The sequence below is a fragment of the Eublepharis macularius genome, chromosome 13, assembly GCF_028583425.1.
Source record: "Eublepharis macularius isolate TG4126 chromosome 13, MPM_Emac_v1.0, whole genome shotgun sequence".
NCBI lineage: Eukaryota > Metazoa > Chordata > Lepidosauria > Squamata > Eublepharidae > Eublepharis > Eublepharis macularius.
The window spans coordinates 43,762,186-43,781,738 of record NC_072802.1 but is presented as its reverse complement, the minus strand read 5'-3'; positions in this window follow the sequence as shown (position 1 = coordinate 43,781,738).

Sequence of the window (19,553 nt, the reverse complement as noted above, 5' to 3'; positions counted from 1 at the left end):
TTTCAAGGGAAGAATTTACATCTGAAACCTTTCTTCTTTGTTGTGACTAGACCTTTCTTTTGACTGCATGACCTCACTGGGGAATGTATTCAGGAGGCTCTAATATAAAAACCCTCCTCTTAGCACCTCTTTTGGCATCAGAGTTTGAATCACAGCTTCTCCATCTGAGCTCAGTGGGGATTTATGTACGGCAAAGGTTCGCCACAGAGCTCTCAGATCCTTTGCTGCACTATGCTGTATGGAATTACTTCAGTCTAAGCCAACTGATTTGAATGGGCTTAGACAAGACCAGAATAACTCTGCATAACATAGTACTGTAAATCTAACACTGCTGGGAGAGGGAGCAGGACAGCAGGTCAGGCTATGAAAGGGGAGGGTGATGAGAAGAAGGGAGTCATCTGAAGTCTGGCGTGATCTGCAGACCGGAGTACTGAAAGAGCCAAAATGGAACTATCCAGCAGCACATTTTTATCCCAAGGATCTCAGGGAGGCATAAATGATTCCCCTTTCCTCTTCCAATATGGATGAGGGTATGAATTCCAAGGTGGAGGATGAAGCACGGGTTGCCCTAAATCAAAGGTTTTCAGACTAGGAACCCCTGGGGTTGTTTGGAAGGTTATTAAGAACTTCTCAACAAGAAAGCCAACAACAGAGGACATGCTTCCCTGAAAGTGATCTTCACTGTAATGTCCAGATGCTAAGGAGCATTGAGTGTCGGGTGCCTTCTTAGATGATGCAGAGAACCAATACCCCCAACACCCTCTGCAGTGTACTGGGGATCCTTGGCAGATCAGTTGACATGGAAAGTAAGAGAGTTTGAAAGCCATCCGGTGCTAGTAAAAGTTGTCCTGAATCCTGGAGGAGCTTGCAAATGGTGCAAGGAATAAAGTGTGCTTACTTTTTGTACAGAGAGATGTTGTGAACAGAAACAAACTCATCTGAAAACATAAGCTGAGGCTTACATGAACCATATACTGAGTCAGACCATTGTTCTATCACTGCCAGAATCGTATACCGACTGGTGAAGGCTCTCCAAAGTCTCCAAGGGTATCTCCAAGGTCTCATGTAGCGGCCTTTCATGTTACCAAATTCCTGATTCTTCTAACTGGAATTGCTGGGGATTTAATTTGGGACCTTCTGCATGCGAAGCAGATGCTCTGCCACAGAGCCGTGGCCCTTCCTTGTACAAAAACGATTCGGGACTTGCATGAAGGCAACCGGCTGTTTGTGATGCAGGGGTCATTTTCATCTCTGCCAGCCCTCTACTTCATCACTAAGTAAGAAGGCAATAATTAGCAATCAGTGGCGAGAGCTTAATGTTTTAATGTTTCATCTGTTGTGCACGAGGCCCCACGCCTGGACTGTTGACACATCCATCATAGCAAAGGAAAAATAATGCCGCATTGCCCACAGTAGTAAGCAGAAACAGGTCACTTTTCTGCTTCATTGCCATTCATCTACAAACCTGCCAGACTGGCAATCTTTAATGCTGGCGTGGAGGGGTTGACAGGAGACCCATGCGTCACTAGTGGAAACAGATGCTCGGAAGCCCTTAGCAGAACATCCAAATCCAACCTAACCCCCTTATTTCCTTGTCTGTCATTGGTAAATGAAGCTCGATTTACAATTAGGCACCTCCCTGGACTACAATAGAACATGGGGAGCGCCAGGTCCATCTGATGAAGTCCCAGGCAGTCTCACTGATAACCCCATCAGCCTTCATGCAGCAAGGACAGGCGAGCTCTGATGGCTTCATGGCTGTTCTAATCACGGAATTCCTTCTTGTCTGCAGACAATGTCCTGCTTTGCAGCTGGCGGGCAGGCAGAAAGGACAAGCACAAAGCAGGGTATGTCAGCAGCCAAGTCTCAAGCAGGCAGGAGCCAAGACAACAACAGCAAGACTTACGGGCGCTGCTGAACCCACAAAGCGTCCACACTTCGGCAGGCTTATATAAGAGGCTGAGCTGTTACACCTATTCTCCCCCACGGGAGTGGCTGGAGTGAAGCAGACCACAGGCTGCATGTTGCAGGTTCCTTTGTTGTGTTACCCACATGGGCGGAGGGGTGTTTCCTTGTGAGTTGGGGGAATTAGCATTCAAGAAGACACAGTGAAAGGGGCGTAACAGCAGGACCACCAATATATACCAGGATCATTTCCTTAGAGAACTGTCAAGTAAACAGGCAGGTGTTCAACAGGAAAGGTTTATTAACAGAGCAAAAAGAGCAAATTCACAGAGAACACACACAGCATACATACAGAACTAACTAGAAAATGGAGGAAATAGAAAGAGTAATTGGGATGTGGTAATATTTACCCGTCCTGAAGGGAGAGAAGGTCCATGGAAGTGGTAGTTGTTGGAAAAGGAGGAAACCTTTCCTCAGGTTTCAGAGGGGGACAAACCAAAGAGTTAGAAAGATAGAGAGGTCAGGGTACTCTGTTATTGTTTACTGCTTTGACTATCCTTTGATATGTAGATTGCTATTCTCAGGATTTCCTCCTCTTGACTTCCTCCCTCTCACTTCTCTTCCTGGCATTGTTCCAGGCAACATCTCTCTACTTCTGCTCCCTCCATCTTGGAAGCATGGATGCAGGACTTGTCCTGGCATCCAAGCTCATCCTTAGAACAGATAGGTAGTTAGGATCTGTCTCTCCTCCTTTCCTGTCATAGTATAGAGTTCCTACAATAAAGAACTCTTATTTCCTTTCTAAGTAAAAGCAAGTATATGATTTGTTATTTTCTCTTCTGCACACACTCCAGCCAGCAGAACCAGCTCACAACCACCAGCTGAGGCTGCCCACTCAGCTGCCCCATGCTGCCGCTGCCAGCACACGCTCCTGGCCGGGCTCAGCAGCTGTGAGCCAGGCACGGCAGGTGGCCGGGGCGGCGCGTGTGCATCCTCCCTCGGGCTCAGTTGCTCCACACACTGCTCCGGCCACCTGCCACATGCCTGGCCCGCAGCTGTGTGCCAGCAGTGGCGGCGGCAGCAGCATGGGGCAATTGAGCTCTGTGGTACACGCCCCTGCCCCCCAGTGCCCCCTCCGGCGCCCCCTTGGCACCTTAGCACTCAAGGCGGCTGCTGGCCCAGCCTCAATGGGTGCGCCAGCCCTGATGAGGGTGCGTGAATGGGTCCAGAACACACACACACAGAGCACATGGCTGGGCAGCTCAATTGTGTCCTGGGGCAAAACTGACATCTTCTCCAAAAGAACAATAACTTAATGGCTGTCTCCAGAGGTAGACAGTACTCTGGGAGAGGCTATATGTGATTATCTAGGAGGAATTATAGATGGGGAAAGTGCTTGATGACCTGCAATAGCTAGACGGGAAGGGCTTATCAGGTCTCTGAATAGCCCAGATTGGGAAGGTGGGTGAGGGAAGATCAGAAGGGTGTGGATCAGATTAACTCGAGAACTCTTGGAACTTGTTTTATTTAAGTGCTTCTCAGGGGCATGAAGGGGTAGCTAGTTGATCTGTCTCACCTTCTGGTAATTTTCCAGCTCCAGCCAGAGTTGGCATCTGCTTTGCCTAGCCAGTCAGTGTTCTGTGCTTAAAGCACAGGAGGAAAAGGGGTTTATGATTTCCCATATTCATAAACTGCCCTTTCAATGTAATGAAGGGGCCTAACTGCTAACAGTTGGGTACCTACCTCCACCCTGGTCTGCCTTCATCTCTGATGCTGATGCTCTGGGGAAGACTGGGGGCACTGGGCCATGCCAGGCCTCCTGCAGTAGTTCCCAGTCATTAGGCAGTGCCAATGGGGTACAGGGAGCTTCAGGTGGTTCCTGGTCTGTTGGGTCTCTGGGAGTGGGTTCCAGACATGACTGCTGGGGAAGGACCACAGGGTCTGCCTGTGAAGCATTCAGAAGTGTCTGTGCCTCAGAGATCTCAAGGCCTGAGAAGGACTTCTTGTCACCTGAAGTATCTGCCTCAGTAGAACTGGTGCAGGCCATGACAGACAGCTAACAGTAGAGAGCCACTCTACTTCTCTAGAAGCAAAGCTGCTGTGCTAGGGTAGGAGTGAAAGGAGAGGGTTTGGGTGCTGAATTCTGTCACCACTGAGTCTAGGTATGAGAGGTACGTTAGGTTGTGTTTGTTTTACTTCATTTATACTCTACTTGTCTCTCCAACAGGGACCCAAAGTGGCTTGCAACATTCTCCCCCCTTCCATTTTATCCTCCCAACAACCCTATGAGGTAGGTTAAGCTGAGACTTTGTGACTGGACCAATGTCACCCTGCAAGTTTCCATGGCAGAGTGGGGATTTCAGCCTGGGTCTCCTAGTCTGACACTCTAACTACGACACCAAGCTAGAGCAAATCTGTTCCAACATGGGCTGAATATAGTCTGCACTCAGGGAAGAGTTGTGTGAGAATCCTCCAGGTCCAAACCCATCATCCTGTCAACAGCACTACACTACCACTTCATAAATGAAGAATCAATGTCCTCAGGTGTGTGACTGTGTTTTTGTTGAGTTCACAGTGTAGACGTGGATATTTGCCACTAGGGGGTAGCAGTTCATTAGCCTGAGATTGTTCAGGGGAACTCAGCAACATCTCCTTCTGTTCAATAATTTATTAAATGGCTTAAATGCAATTTGACATGTTGCTTTCAATTGTCAGTTTTTGCAACATGGCAAAGTGTCTGTGGTTCCTTAGTGTGTTTCTCCTATGCAAACAACAATGACATTGGCTGCATACAACCCGGGTAAACATCTGTGGGCTTGCCTTTCCATAGCATAAGCTACCCCTGAGACCTTTGAATTGGACTGCATGCTGTTCAAACTGCAGTATGCAGGCTTGCAAGTTATTTACAGAGATGGTTGTTCAAGAAATTAGACGGGGAGGAAGGGAGAGAAGAGGGGGGAAATAGATGTTTCTGATCTACAATATGCAAAAAAGCAGAAAGAGAAATTTATTCCAGTGGGCTCTTGCCCAGAGAAAGTCATATACTGTAAGGTGTTGTGCACAAGTGGTTATTAGTAGGGGAAAATCCTGCACAGTTTCATAGACATATATGTGGTTATACATTACCACTTGCATCAAGGAGTAGATGGTAATGTGTCTGTTCACTTTTCTGTCTGTGTGGGAGGAGAGGTTAACAGAGTGCATTGGATTCAAATTTAGATACATGCACATACTGACATTCCCTCACAAATCTGCACACTCTCTACTTGTGTAGCTTAGCTTTTCTGTGCATAGCAACCTCCAAAGTTGATTTCTGTGTGAGAACTTAATCTATCCTTTGTACCCAGAGGTAAAGCATCCAGTGCAAATCAGCATATATGGAAGCAGCTATTCCCAAAGCACAGAAACCCCTCTACATGTGCTGGATTGGAGCAAATGTGACATGTACAGGCGATGATCTTAGAGGTGGGTGATATCTTTGGAAGGTTATAATGGTGCTGCTGTTTTGGTCTTGGCAGAAGCTGTGAACAATGTTAGCCTGCAGTATTTTCAAGGAAGTGGCTAATAGCAATGATAGTGCAACCTCTACATCCAGAATGAGTAAACCATGGACTACTTGATACGTTGGGGAATAAGACCAGGAGATGGCTCTTACCATGAAGTTCTTCTTCTTCACTTCCTTCAGGAACCCAGTTGTATGAATATTGGTTATTTTTCTATGTCTTTTCAATCCAGCCTCAGCAGCCCTACTGGATGATCTCTGTATAGAAATAGTTCTGAGAAATATCTGTCCACTGATCTTGTTTGTCTTTATGCTTTGTTACCATGTGGACCCACACTATCATTTTAAAAAGTCTGCAACAGTGATATTCACTCAGCGGCTTGGGTGCCACCCGTGGCTCTTCTGGGCACAATTTCTGAATGTGGTTCTTGCCCCATATTTCAGGAAAGTAGCCAAGCCCATGCCCAGTGGGGCTTGTGATTGACGGTTCCCTGAGGTGTAAGCTTCATGCTGGAGATGGAAGTTCATGTGGCTCTTTTGGTTGATGGTAATCACAAACATGGCTTTCTGTGAGCCACAGAATGAGTACCTCTAGTACTGTACAACATCTGGCAGATGTACCAGGGAGGGTGCTACAATGGTTCCATTGTGGATGACCATTGTGGATGCCTTATCAGCTTCTTGAGATTTGTCATGTGGAGTCCCACAAGGCTTGGTGTTACCACAGATGTGGTGTAACACCTGTATGAAGCCACTGAGTGAGGTCATCTTGGTCTCCAGAGCTGAGTGTCCTCAATATGTTCTCTGTTGTCAATGTTTTAACTAAACATCTAGTGCTCATGGCAAATTTGATGAGTGTGAACAGATGGAAGATGAACCAGACAGAATAGAAATGGAGTGATACCAGATAAATTTCCTTGTGATAGGGATGGTGACTGTTTCCTTATGTGATCATATGAAGAACTGGGGGAGAGGGGGTGTTCTTGATCCAAGAAGACTAATCTACAAGAAGCCAGTTGGAATTGTTGCTAGGAGTTCCTTTTTCAATTTTCAACAAGTATGTTGATTCTGCCCTTAAGAAAAGGCTGCCTCACAAGTATCCATGTAATTTATGCTCTTCTTGATTGCTGTAATGCATTATATGTAGAGCAGCCCTTGAAGACAAATTGAAAGCTTCAGCTGGTGCAGAGAATGCAGCTATGAATCTTTTGTTTGGAGCTGAGAGATGTGCCTGTAATGAAGGCTATTCTGTGCCAGTGGCATTAGTTACCTGTTTGCTTCCAGATCCAATTGCTAGCCTAAGAGATCAAGTTCAGAAGTGCTGCTGACTGATGTGACTTGAGGCTTGTCTCAGTCAGGTGTCCTGTCTGTCTGTCTATTACATTTTTGTTCCTCCCTTCATTCAAGGAGTCCAGAGCAATTTGCATGATTCTTCTTTCTCTCATTTTATCCTTATAACAAATTGAGAATGACTGAGCTTAGGTTCCCCCCATCAGGATTTGAATCTGGGTCTCCCTAGCTGAAGTCTGATATTCTAATCACTACACCACACTGAGTGAGATGGAATGACCAGAATGAGGAAGGGAGGAGTAGTTAAGTAGTTGGGCTGTGATGTAGCACTCCACTGGTTCAAATCACACTACTGCCATGAACTGACCGGGTGGCCTTGGGTAAGCGACTCTTCTCAGCCCCAGCTGCATTGAGGGGATAATAACACTGACTTTGTCCACCGCTTTGAGTGGGCACTAATCTGTCCAGAAGAGTGGTATACAAATGAACCACTGTTATTATTATTATCCTCACTAGGGTTTGTGGAAAGATGTAAAAATTATTTATTTTTCAACAGGCATGGTTTTGTGATTTTTCTGACAATTCTGTTATTGTTAATTTTGTAGTAAGTTCTTTCATTTTAGTAGTTATATACTATGAGCGATCAGAACAGCAGTTTGTAAATATTTTAAATAATAGCGTTTTCTTTTCTTTTTTAAAGTAAAGCATAAGTAAACTGACATATGTTTGGTGGACTGGGCAACATTAGGACTGGCCCAAGGGTTTTGTGTTCCTTAGATAAACTAAATTGGCATTTCTTCTAATTGGCACCCCCCCACACACACACTCTGCTGTCCTTAGGAGGGAATGGGAGGTGATGCACTTTCCCGTTGCACCTTAGAGATCCAAGCAAGGGCTGCATGAGAACTTCTCTCCCTGTCACCAACTGCCTTCTCACCTTGCTGAGATTCCCATAAGGACCCACACCCTTGGGAAACATCTCATCAGTCGCCAACTTCAACACTGAAGTCAAGCTTCCCTCCCTCCTACTAACATCTGATGGGAATGGGAGTCGATGTCTGGCCGGAAGCTATGTAGTTGCTCTAGGCATGTGGAGGAACTTTGTGTCTATGGTGTCCCTCCCATGCTTTGGAGAGGCTGTCACTCAAAATGAGTCTTTCTGCTTCAGGCAGTGTGCTGCCCAGCCTAGGGAAGGTGGTGCCTGAGTGAGTCATGCCTGGCCTGGGAAGATGGCATACTGCCCAGGCTCATTGGCATCTGGCCCAGCCCAGTGGCTGGCACACCATTATCTGTTGGGGGCATTCTGGTGCCCTAGACAATCACCTAGATGCACCTAGTGGATGGGCCAACACTGAGTAGTATGTAGGGTTACCAGTCCCCCAGTGGGAGTAGGGGATCCTCACTTCTAGCCTCCACCCCCTGCCACCATTTACCTGGCTGGCTGGTGGAAGGGGATGTGGGGAATAGGCCCAGGAGCTCTGGAGAGCATTCCCACAAGCTCCAGAGCTCTTTTGTGTTGCACTGGGAATAACATCATCCCTGGCGCGACAAGGAAGGGAAAGCCCCTGCAGCTGGCTGATTTGATGAAATTCAGCCTCCAAGTGCTGATTGATGAAAATCAAGCGGGGGGGGGGGCTTCCCTTCCTTGTAGCACCAGGAATGACATCATTCCCAGTGCAACAAGGAAGAGCTTTGGAGTGTATGCATAAGCCCCCCCCATGGCCCATTTGTTTCCTGGATTGGGCTCCAGGGGACCTAGCAACCTTAGCAGTATGCTGCAAGCCCCCCTGAAATCAGTACAAAGCCATCAGAGGATTCTTTGTCTGTTGTCAGTTACTCCTAGGCCTGTCCTGTCTTGCCCATCATTGTGGAAGCTTAAAATGCAAATGTCAGATGCTGAGAAACAGTATCCTTTGATATTCTGTCCCCCTGGTACCTAAGCTGTAAATCACTGAAACATCTATTGCCTATTATGGCAAAGTCCTAAGACATGTCTACAATACATGTTGAAAGTGTTCCAGTCCATTTTTTAAAGTTTCTGTAACAATGCATCTTCTTTAATCTTATCCCAAAAGCAGTATAGACACAACACAGTGCGATGTTATCAGCAGCAATAACAACAACTGCACTTATATGCCCCTCTTCCAGACAGATTAGTGCCTGACTCAGAGTGAGTGACACAGTACAGCTGGGGAGCGGGGGCTGAGAGGAGTGCTTACCCAAGCCTACCTACTGAGGTCATGGCAGTAGTGGGATTTGAACCAACAGAATGTTGATTTGTAGCCCAACCACGTAACCACTATGCTACAACAGGTTCCAGAGATATAAAAAGGTTTCAGCCACTAGGCTGCCAGGTCAGTTCTGCAGCATCCCTTCCTTCTATAATCACCATGGTAACAGAACACAATGCAGTGGGCATCTTTGTGCATCCTCAGCAAGAAAGTATTTGATTCTGCTGAGAACTGAGTCTGAATTGTAGCACAGGAAGAACCCGGCAAGGGGAATCCAATTTTCTGGACCTTGAGCAGTCGATCACCATAGAAATCTACTGGCTGATTCAAATTAAGGAAGGAGTCATGGCTCAGTGGCAGAACACCTGCTTTACATGCTAGAGGTCCCAGTTTCAATCCTTGGCATCTCCAGTTAAAAAGCTCTTAGATAACAGGCATCAGGAAAGTGGAGACCTTAGAGAGTTTCTTCCAATCACAGAGGAAAGTACTGAATTAGATCATTTGTGTGTCCTCTCATGACACCAAGAGATTGCATACTAAAGACAGGGCCCTTCTCAGTTGTGGAGCCTATACTACGGAATTCCCTCTCTACAGATGCTTTCTGGCATCAAACTTACCAAGTGCAAAGCAAACTCATTTTTATTCTCATGTTTTAACACCCTCCTCAATTGGTTTTTAACCACTGCACTCATTTTATTTACACCTCCCTTGCTATAGTTTTAGGTTTATAGGGCTGCCTTTGGTGCGTTTACTGTTAACATCTCTTTTAACTAGCTGATCTGTGTTGTTATGCTGTTGTGTTGGCCTTTAGGAGACAGTATTTTGGGGATTTAAATTAGCTTATTGATATTTTAATATTTTGTGAGCTGCCTCGATTACAGATTTGTAGAGAGGCAGGATATAAATATTTTAAGTCAATGAATGGCTGGCCCAATGGCTTGGTATGTGGCAGCATCACATGTTCAAATTCCAGTTATTAATTTGTTTATTTAGTCAATTATTTATAACTTGCATTCCTAGCCACACTTTGTTGCCAAAGAGAGTAACAATAAAAAGTCAACGTACACTACAATTAAAATACCCGCATCTATATAATTATAATAAATGACAAAGATCAAAATTGACAGATCCTTAAAAAAACACCCAAGATCAGAAGCATCAAATAATTAGCAATAAATAGAAACACTATCTGCAGAGTACTTAAAACAGGATACTAAAAATATTTAGGAAAATAGCTGTTAACAATACAGCTTGGTATATCCTTCCACTTCTTGAATGCTGTCTCACTCAATTAAATTCAAGGCCTCAAATAGTCTTGCAGGTGTTTTTGCTCACAGGCAAAATAGAGCTATTTGCAAATTACAGCTGTGGAAAGTGAACAGACAGGGTGGTCCAGGATAAAATCTTCATCTTTGTGCATTTGCTGTAACTAGTGAATGAGGACCTACGTAAATATATATGCACACACTGGCATTATCTGTACATTTAGGCCCCTGGAAAATGCTGGATCCTAAATACACATAAAAGACACCTATGCATGTATACACTATGCATATAGACTTTTGTTCACAATAGATGTGCATGTGGGTAGGGCTAGTGGGTGCAATCTTAGTCCCCTCATATGGATGTTTGCTCTCCCTGGTGTGTAATTTTTGAGCCACAAAACTGTACTCTTAAAGTTACATGTATGCACTGTCAACATGTCTTGCCCTACTTAGCACTGCATCATGGGTCATGTGGTTTTAAAGCTGTTCTTTTCATATGTAACCCACCTTGAGTCTCATTGAGAAAGGTGGACTATAAACAAACAAACAAATCTTCACACACATACACCCGGGCTCTTCTGGGCCTTGCTCGGATTTTCTTCATGCTGTTTACACATTCCTTTTCACTTCCATAATGTGAGGAGAATACTCTGATGCCACTGGCTCAGTGCAACACTGTTGGCCTGCCTCTTTCTTCTTAGCAATGTGGGGCAGTGGTGCTGTCTATGCAAGCCAAAGGGGCAAGACAAGCAAAGCTCAAGAGAGGAACTCATCATTAATTAACTGCTGCCAGGCCTCTTCTCATGAGATGCATGAGAAAGTGGATGGAAGTGAAGGTGCATGGGAGGGAACAGATGCTGGTCAGCTCCTTTACCTGTGGCCAGGAACAGCCTTCAGAATGTGGCAAAGTGTGGCTTTATGAATTGGAGACAGCCTTCAAATCAGACAAAGGTGAAGGAGAGTCCAACAACATGCCCAGGCCTAGTTCTTATCACAGCTCCAACAGTCCAGATGAAGCTCACGTGTCTAAATGCAGCCTGTTGGTAAAATACAAGTTGCAGGCTCATGCAGCCTCAATTTGCCTCTGGGCCATGCAGTGAAGGGAGAGGGTGTAAACCTTTCCATTTCCACTTGATTTCACTGTGTGAAACCAACTCCCTTGCTTTGCTGTTAGAATTTAAAGGGAGAAAAGATGTCTAGCTTCTAAAATAACTGTATTATGATTTTGAATGTAATAATTTCAATAATATCTGGACGAATGTTGACTAGTTTGTTTGTAAGTTCATGTGTTACCTGGTATTATATTATTTGAATTACTTGAAAAATTAAATAAATATTTTTAAAAATACCCTTCCAAGTATGGCTGCCATTAACTGTCTGAGCCATTTTCCTTGTGAGTGACTCCGCTGGAGCCAAGGCTGCTTTAATTGTTTCTGTGTTCCTTGCAAGGCCTGTGTGAAGGAGAAGCTAACACTGGCCTCAGCAGTGAGTTTGTGTCCAGATTTGCTATCTGCTTTCTCCACATGGCCTCTTCTGGTTGCTTCTATTTTTTGCCTACTAATCTTGACAGGCTAAGCTTCTAAAGGGGAGGATAAGGCTTTCAATTAAAAATGGCTCAGCCAAAATAATTAGGATTTGTGGCAGCCAGCATGATGTGGGCAAGCTTGATGCAAACTGTTTTGCAGAAGGTAATTTTGCTCTGCCATCCTTCTTTTAATATGAGGGGCTGCCAGGGGTGGACTGGCCATTGAACTTACAGGGGAAGTTCCCAGTGGGCCCCTGCCCTGGAGGGTTGCTGGCTGCCAAGAGCAAGCAGGATCTTTGACAGCTCTCCCAGGCTTGGACTCTTCAGCAACAGCAATGATGGTTGTAAAGTCACCAGTTGCCTCTTTCAGTACTGCCACTGATTGGTGGAAATGCAGGAAGGAGCCAATGTATGAGCCTGCACACACATCAGTGTCTCCTGAATACTGGCTTATATTGCTGCATGGGTGACTTGGCTTGCTTTTGGGAAATTTTAACTTCCTAGTCCACCCCTGGGAGTTGCATACAGCTAGACCAGCATTTCAGTAGAGAGGTCTGATGCAGGCTCTTGTTCTGTTAGCCTCCTCCTTGGCTGCAATTTCCATGAGGAAGGAAGCTGTTGACTGACTTCTAATCAAAGCCTGGAAGAAGACCACCGTTCTCCAGGTGAGAGGAAAGCAAGTGCCCCAGTGTGGAGGGTGAGTTTGTAGGGAGTAGGTGCTGCAACTGTTGAGTATCTTTGTGTTGCACAGATAGCAAAGTGACGGGAGTTTTGGTAGAAAAACAAGGTGGCCTTTTCACTTGCATATTAGCTCTTTGCTAAATATTCATGATGATTAATGCTGTTGGTGGAGCCCACATGCACTTCTGCTTTTTAAGGCAAACCTATTCCAACCTTTGCTGCTATTACTTGATGTTATGATAATCATGGCTGCTGTATGCTGACTTGCAAGTTGATGGTTGCAGAGGAAAGAGGAGAGTTGTGCTCCCTCATTCCATGATCAACGTGGTCCCTTGGGGCAATTTATAATTGTACAGGTGTGTCTCTTACAAGCTTGCAGAGGAGGGCTCTGCAGAACCATCTTGCTTTTTGCAAGACCATCAGGAGAGAGAAAACAAGAGGCACAGAAAGAGGAGGAGTCAGAGAGAAGATTCTAGCTCAGACAAAGAGAGGCATCACAGGGAAAAAGAGTGCCCCACAGTGCCCAGGCATGCTAAATCTCCTTTATTCCTACAGCGTGCAGTTTGTGGCTCTTGTTTCTGTAGTACAAGGAAGAATGTTGTCATATGGATACTCCCTAAGACATTTAGTTTTTATTCTTGCAGTGCTGTGAGGAAGATTAAGCTGAGAAACAGTGCTGTGCCCACATGGTGAATTTTAGAGCTGAACAAGGATTTGTATTTGGGCATTCTACCTCCATCAGCAGCATTGTATTGGCAATCCATATTCTTGTCGAAAACCCCACCTTCTGTCTTCAAATATCCACCAACACAACACAGTGTTACCATTTGTGTGTTGATACCAGCTCCAAGCATTTTCTCACAGCAATTCTTCCCTGGGCTTCATCCTGCTATTTGGCTGAAGATTGGTCCCAGGGCTGGCCCAGGTACAGAGGCAACCATGTGGAGGTGTTAAAATTGCTGAGGCACCTGAGTAGTTTGCCTTCTCTTGGGTAGATGATTCCCCCCTGCAGTCCAGGAAACATAGCAAAGATCCTTCTGATCTCCACTGGTTTCTTGGCTCACACAGTTGTAAAGAGGAGGAAGGAGAGACATTAAAGACATATGCAAGAAGATGCAAATAAGAGCCAAGCTACAAGTGATGAATGACACTTGAACAGCAAGTGAACAGACTCACGTGTATTCCTCCCTGTTCACTTGTGCTTCACTTGTGCTCCACTTGATCACATTGCACTCCACATAGATCACATAGTGATCAAGTGAAGCACAAGTAAACAGGGAGGAATACATGTGAGTCTGCTCACTTGCTGTTCAAGTATCATTCGTCACTTGTAGCTTGGCCCTAAGACTTCAGCCAAGTCTAACATCTAATATGTGGCTCAGGATACAATAAGACACTGCAAAGTGTATCCATCAGGGAGGTTGGAAGAAAGCTAAGTTTGTCTGGGACAGCCAAACCCCTTAGAATGGGCTCTTTGTATCTGCATGTGGGTGTCTGTGAAAGGGCTGGGATCCTCGTTGGCAAATGTCAGGGGAGTTTCATTCCTTGGTGTTATCCAGTAAGGCTCTCCTGATCTGCCTATTTGACTTCTATGCACAGAACCCTTTCTTCTCTTTGCATTTGCACCATCTATGAGTGTATGTGTACGTGTGGGTTTTTTTGTTTGTATTTTTCATGCCACCTGTAGTCCCTTTGGAAAACTGAAGCATGCCTTTGAGGACTGCCCACAGCCCTGCCTGGAGCTGCTTGAGTGTTAAGCTGCAGGGAGTGTATTATTATAGGTTGCGGTTCACTCTAATGTATGCACTGTTTTAGATAAAAGGAGGGTTTTGTTAAGAGCTTGCGCTGCCTAATTACGTTCCATCAGAGCCTACACTGTGTCCATACATCTCTTTCTTATCCCAAACACAAGCCGCTGCCAAGACAAATTAAAGCCTTCCAACTGAAATAAACATGCACACGGCGTGGTCCATATGCTCCAACATTAAGCTCAGTTTTTGTTGGTAACAATACAGTGCTTTTTTCTATTTCTTGAAGGAGAATACAGAGCAGCTCATTTGCGCTTAGAGACAGGATGGCTGTGAATACCTGGTGACAGGCAGCTTGTGAATACACTTCTTCCGAGATGTCTTTTTTACAGTTCAATCTTCAAAAATTCAAGAGAAAGCGGAGATTCAGTGTCCTGGATTCTGAATGAGAATTTGAAAGGGAAATTAAAACGATAGGAAACATGTTCCAATCCACTTATTCATGTTATTAATATTTTTATCATTATGTTGTTAATGTTATTGTTAGGCTACTGATGTGCACTCTAGAGAGTTTCACAAGCCATCATGCATCCAGTTCCTGCAATCCTAGAAATAATTAGATTTACACACTACTTGGTGTCCCCTGGAAGAGGCTGATCAGGATTTTTCCCTAGGTACTAAGCAACTGCAATATGTGTCCTTTCTTCTGAATACTACCAAAATGGTAAATTGCATGTAAAGACACTCATTGGTTGTCCCGTGCAAAACTAGATTTGTACATGTGTATCTTATTTTGCAGATACTTCCTGGTTAGCCACAGAGCATTGTATGAACCCTGAAGGGAATACTGTCCAGCACCCCCTCCTAGGGTTGTCAACTTCCAGGTGGGGGCTGGAATTCTCCCAGAATTATAGTGGCTGTCCAGACTACAGATATCAATTCCTCTGGAGAAAATGTCAGCTTCAGAGGGTAGACTACATGGCATCATAATCCTGCTGAGCTCCCCCCGCTTCCCAAACTGCTTTCTAGGCTCTACTCCCAAATCTCCAGGAATTTCCACACTCAGAGTTGGCACCCATATCCCCTCCTGGCCACATCAGCACTCCCATTTCTGGTGGTTTATGGGATCCTCCAGAAGTTCCAGTTTTCCATCCCAAATGTGGCTGTTACATTCTGTCCCAGGATCTGCAGTGGGGGCACTCCTGAGAATGAACTTATGTCTTATTTCATTATTACATCCCTCACTACCCCAAATTCTGGTCCTTGTGAGTCTCTCTACATGAGGCCTCTTACATGAGGATGCTCAAGTGAAGGGAGATGCAATATTAGCCAGGAAGCTGAGATTAAAAGACAGATGGGAAGGCTCTGTCAGTTTCACCTCTCCACAGAGCCAGCAAAGATTGCTCCTCAGGGGGTTTGTTTATTTCTCTTTGCCACCCAAAAAGGGAGGTGAAACTGACAGTGGGTCTTAAGATGTTCCTAACCTTTTCAGGTGTCTTGTCTGGACTGCATTCTGTCCATTTCCAGAGGGCCCCACACATGCAAATGCCCCTTGCCTCTGCCTGATAGTGACTGTGGCCTCCCCTCCACTCAGACCCACCCCATCTTTCCATCCCGCCCCTTTAAGCAATGAGATTCTTAAGACGCATTTGAGCAAATGCCTTAAACTTCATCGATGTGTCTGTGGAGACAGGCAGGCAATTTGGGAGAGTGCTGTGGCAGCGTTTTAATGTACATCTATTTATGTCACTGAGAGAAGCATAAAGAATAAATGAAAGGCCTGTTTGAAAGTTGATGGGAATTAATGTTCAGAAAGCAGCGCTGGGGAATTTTAAACAATCTATGTTTCTGCTTAAAAACACTCTGCTGAACAACAGGGATCTAAATAAGGAACAGGCGACTTTAAACGATGACTCACCTTTCATCTTCTGCAGCAGGTGGGTTTGTGTGTGTATTTTTTTTTAAACTTCTGATTGGAAATTTAGGAAAGGAATACTTTTTGATACCTTCTTGCTGTTTGCTTGAAAGTGGAATGTTTGGAAAACAATAGAGTCACCCGTCTCCTTTGTGGCCCTTCAATAAGGTTGCCACTCTCCAGGTGGGGCCTGGGTATGCCCTGGAATTACACCTGATCTCCAGGCCACAGTGACAACTTCTCCTGGAGAAAATGGCTGCTTTGGAGGGTGGACTCTATGGCATTATACTCCATTGAGGTCCCTCCTCATCTCAAACCCCATCCTTCCCCAGGCAATGCCCCCAAATCTCCAGGAACTTCCCACCCTATGGCAACTCTTAGAATTCTTTTATGGCCTGATAGGCCTGAATTTGTCATGTCTGATGCAGCTTGCATGGAAAAGTGCTTTGGCAAGATGATGAAGGAAAGGCATTTGGAGAGGAAGCCGATAGAGAAGACTGGGACAACGAAGTTCTATAAGACCTCACAGTTGAATTCTGACCATTGATTGTCTAATGGTCCTAGAGACCAGCTCATGTTCCATCCTGGGAAACTCTACTGCTGACTGGATTCTCATCCCATAGGCCTTTGGCTGCTCCCCAGTTTCTGAATTTTTAGGACAGCTTGTATGCTAATTGATTTTAAGCTGCCAGCCCTTAACCCTATGACCCCCAGTGTCTGAGACAATGCTGGCTTGGTTGGAAGTGGGACATCAGCTCATACATAGGGTTGATCTGCATCAGGAGATATACAGTCCACTTGAAAGAACAGGTAGACGCTATTAATTTTGCACTAACATTCAGGAAACTCTTACATCCACACTTAATAAAAGGAAAAGTAGATGCTTATGGCAATAAGCACATCTATTAGGTGTTTTAAAGACCTAAGATATGAAGAAAATAAAAAGTTAAACCTCAGTTGAATTTTTCCAGAACTCTGCTTTAATTGCTCTGCAATATATAAATCCAACCACATAACTCAGGGTTTACTATTGTTACAAATGAACAATAAATGTGTAATGAGATACTTATGCGCACATTATGAGTACAATGGATAGCAGTGCATTTAATTAAAAGCTAAGCAGATAGCAGGAGTGTGTCAATTTGAGAAAGTGGCTCATTTTGGTAAGTGACGAGAAGGCCCCTCTGTGGGTTTAAAGCTGGGGGTGGGGGTGAGACCTAAGATTTGCATGAATAATTGGGACTGTCCCAATGTTGACCGAATTGCTTGTGGGAAGGGCATTCCTGCACAGAGTCATGTGCTGGAGAGATCAAATTCCCCTTGGGCACAACCACACATCCAAAAGGTAGGGCCATCTTGCTTAAGAACATACAGAGAGCCATGGCAGATCCCCTCCACTCCAGCATTCTGTCCACACGGGGACAGACCAGCAGCTGCCTCTAGGAAGCCTACAAGTGGGATGACTGCAACAGCGTCCTCCTGCCTGTGCTTCCCAGTTAACTGACATAAAGAGCCATACTGTCTCTGGTACTGGAGTAGGTTTGCCATTCCCCCAGCAGAGGATCCTCCACTCTCAGCCTCCTCCCCCCTGCCACCACTCACCTGGCAAGCAGGGGAAAAGTTGCAGGAGTGGGCCTCCTGGGGCACGTGCTCTGTGCGGCATGATGACATCACTCCCGGAAGTGATGTTATTCCACTGCACTGGGAGCCCATACATGCTTTGCATGTGCAAGAAGACATCAGCAAGAAAAGTATTGGGTCCCCCCTCCCACTGGGAGGACCTGGCAACTGGAGGGAGTAGATATTCACCATAACTAGCAACCTTCATGACTAGTGGCCACTGATAGCCTCATCCTCCCCAAATTTGTCCACTTCCCTTTTAAAGCCTGCCAGGTTGTCAACCATCACCACCACCTGTGCCAATGAGTTCCACAATTTAACTATGTGCTGTTTGAACAAGTACTACCTTTTATATGTCCTGAATCTCCCACCCCTCAGAGGGAGAAAAGCTTCTTTCTGTCTCTTCTCTCCACACCATGCATAATGTTATAAACCTCTATCATGTTTCCCTTTGCTTGTCTTTTAAAAAGCTAAACAGTCCTAAGCATATTAACCAATTATCGTAGGGCAGTTGGTCTACCCTTCTGCAACTTTTCAAGCTTTACAATATCATTTTTTTCAGAAGCGGTGACCTGAACCGTACACTGTATTCCAAGTGTGGTCTCACTTGGGCAGTATGATAGTGGCAGTTTTATTTTCTATTCCTTATCTAACTATGGCCAACATAGAATTTGCCTTTTTCACAGGAGCCACAGATGGAGTTGGCATTTTCATCAAGCTATCCATTACCACCCCAAGATCTCTTTCTTGGTTGGTCACCGCCAGCTCGGATGCCGTCAGTGTATATAGGAAGCTGGGATTTGTTGCATCACTTTATACTTGCTCACATTAAATCTCATTTGCCATTTTAATGCTCATTCCCCCACTTTAGAGAGATCCTTTTGGATCCTGTTTTTGTTTTAACTGCCCTAAATAATTTGGTGTCATATGCAAACTCAGCCACCTCACTACTCACCTTTAACTCCAAGAACAAGTTGAAAAGCACCAGTTGCAATACTTTTTATCAATTCAAGGTAGACTCCTAACTGTAAGCAGAAAAATATAGAAAGAGCAACAGATGTACCAATTTGGCCAGGCAAATAAAGAAACAGAACTCTATGTATTGTCGAAGGCTTTCACGGCCGGAGAACGATGGTTGTTGGGGGTTTTCCGGGCTGTATTGCCGTGGTCTTGGCATTGTAGTTCCTGACGTTTCGCCAGCAGCTGTGGCTGGCATCTTCAGAGGTGTAGCACCAAAAGACAGAGATCTCTCAGTGTCACAGTGTGGAAAAGATGTAGGTCATTTGTATCTACTCAGGAGGGGTGGGGTTGAGCTGAGTCATTTTGTAAGAGTTTCCCAGGGTGTGGAATGCTAATGGCGGGAGGCTTCATTGTATCCTGAGGAGGTTCTTTTGCATATGGATTGGTGCTTGATGTGCTAATCTTCTCTGCAGGGCTATTGTCGGGTGTGGAGTGTTTTGTTGGCCTGGTGTTTTTCAGAACTGGAGCCCATGCTCTGTTCATTCTTAAGGTTTCTTCTTTCCTGTTGAAGTTTTGCTTATGCTTGTGAATTTCAATGGCTTCCCTATGCAGTCTGACAAAGTAGTTGGAAGTGTTGTCCAGTATTTTGGTGTCCTGGAATAAGATACTGTGCCCTGTTTGAGTTAGGCTATGTTCAGCCACTGCTGATTTTTCAGGCTGTCCAAGTCTGCAGTGTCTTTCATGTTCTTTTATTCTTGTCTGGATGCTACGCTTTGTGGTCCCGATGTAAACTTGTCCACAGCTGCAGGGTATACGGTATACTCCTGCAGTGTCTGCAGTGTCTTTCATGTTCTTTTATTCTTGTCTGGATGCTACGCTTTGTGGTCCCGATGTAAACTTGTCCACAGCTG